This window comes from Hydra vulgaris, chromosome 11 (genome assembly GCF_038396675.1).
Source record: "Hydra vulgaris chromosome 11, alternate assembly HydraT2T_AEP".
Taxonomy (NCBI): domain Eukaryota; kingdom Metazoa; phylum Cnidaria; class Hydrozoa; order Anthoathecata; family Hydridae; genus Hydra; species Hydra vulgaris.
In genome coordinates this window covers 11052501-11054897 of record NC_088930.1, presented here as the reverse complement: position 1 = coordinate 11054897, position 2397 = coordinate 11052501, and the positions used below count along the sequence as shown (strand labels likewise).

Below are 2397 nucleotides of genomic sequence, written 5' to 3'. Positions count from 1 at the left end.
TATTACCGTATATAAAAATAATCCAGAACATCATTAACAAAAGAAATCTTGACAAAATTTAAGCTATTTTGACAACGTCATACCCACTTATGCTTTACGACATTACTAATATAGTACTAATAATTTATTAGTAATATATAAGTAATATGTAATATCGGTCAAATATTACTTAATGTAATTACTTGGTGATTAAAAGAATTAATAAAAAAATTATAGTTTATAATAATTTTTTATTTTATATTACGAATTTTTTTAAGAAAAAGCAATTTTATTCTTTAAAAAATTTAAACTAGTTAAAAATAGTGGTGGTGGTGGTTAAAAATTGTGGTCGATGTTGGAAGTATATAAAAAACTAATTAAAAAAAAATCCAAACTAGTTGAAGGTAACGCTTTTATATGTAAAAGTATATATAGTTTTATATATAGGACTATATATAAAGAATGTAATTGAAAAAATCAAATTTGATAAAAGTACCGCTGGTGGGAGTCGAACCCACAACCTTTGGATTAGAAGTCCAACGCGCTAGTCCATTGCGCCACAGCGGCTGATATCAAGCAAAAATTTTATATTTATTTAATTATTAGTATCAAAATAAGATGGGTTAAAATTATTTCTTGAGTTTGAACTGCTTATGTCTTGGAAGTGCTGTGTAACTAATTTTTCTACTAATTATTTAAGAAAAAAGTGCTGTTTACAGATTACCACAAAATCCAGAGGAACGTAGAACATCGCTATCTGTTATTCTAAGAAGTAACATTCCTGATAGAAAATAGACTGTTAGATGCTCTAGAAATTGGTCTTTAGGTTTACAAAAATTGTATATGGTAAAGAGCAACCCTTTTCTCTTCCCCGTTATATTTTATTGTGTTAAGTTTTGCCTTGTACCAACTACAGCACCAAAATCAAGGATTACATTTTCACCAACCTCCAGTGCAAGAAATTACAGGCTGATCAGCTGAAAACATTTTTAGCTTTATTTAGCATTATTTATTATTAAAAGTTACAAGTTTTATAAGTTTCTTGAATGATTGCCGAGCCTCAAAAATGGCCGGCAGTGGCCAGTATCGAATATATATATATATATATATATATATATATATATATATATATATATATATATATATATATATATGTATATATATATATATACATATATATATATATATATATATATATATATATATATATATATATATATATATATATATATATATATATATATATATATATATACATATATATATATATATATACATATATATATATATATATATATATATATATATATATATATATATATATATATATATATATATATATATATATATATATATATATATATATATATATATATACTATATGACGAAAAGATCTCAAAGGGGTGATGGGGGTTGTAGGGGATGGTAACGTATCTTTTTTTTGCCGATTAAGGCCTAGAAAATTTTTTGCTGACTGCCAACTATGGATCCAATTTCCCCGACTCCAAGGTCCAATTTGATGACTAAAAAATTTTGACGCCTCTGCATCAAGATCTCAAAGGGGTGATGGGGGCTGTAGAGGATGGTAACGTATCTTTTTTTTGCTGATTAAGGCCTAGAAAATTTTTTTGCTGACTGCCAACTATGGATCTAATTTCCCCGACTCCAAGGTCCAATTTGATGACTAAAAAATTTTGACGCCTCTGCATATATATATATATATATATATATATATATATATATATATATATATATATATATATATATATATATATATATTTATATATATATATATATATATATATATTATATATATATATATATATATAATATATATATATATATATATATATATATATATATATATATATATATATATATATATAGTGAAAACTAAGTAATTAATAATATATATTTCAATTACATTACTAAAAGTTTCTCTAATTACTCATCTCCCAACTGTTTACAAGATAATGAAACATATATAACTGAACCAAATCTTATCTCCGAAAAGTTTAACACCTTTTTTTACAAACGTCGCACAAAAACTTAAATCCATTATTCATTCGTCTTACATAAACTATACCAAAATATTTTAAATATCCAAATTTACATAGTCTACTCCTATCTCCAACAAATATTCCTGAAGTTTCATCTCTTATATCTAATTTGAAGCCGAGAAAATCAATAGGCCCAAATAGCATTCCCACAAACATTCTTATCGATTTTAAGTATGAATTCTCAAATATTCTTTCTAAACTATTTAATATATCATTCATAAATGGAACTTTTCAGAATGTTCTAATACTATCTTGTGTTGTTCCAATATTTAAAAACGACTCTAAACTTTTATGTACTAACTACCCAGCAAACATGTCAGCGTTGAATCAACGTTGAAAACCGGTCGCAGCGTAGAAA

The 2397-nt window shown here is 24.9% G+C and overlaps 1 non-coding gene across 1 annotated transcript; it reads right to left on the bottom strand.

The window, feature by feature from the left end:
- Positions 1 to 472: 472 nt before the first annotated feature.
- trnar-ucu (transfer RNA arginine (anticodon UCU)) lies at positions 473 to 546 on the bottom strand. The gene has a single exon. It is a non-coding gene; the product is annotated as a tRNA-Arg (tRNA).
- Between the last annotated feature and the right edge of the window lie 1851 nt (positions 547 to 2397).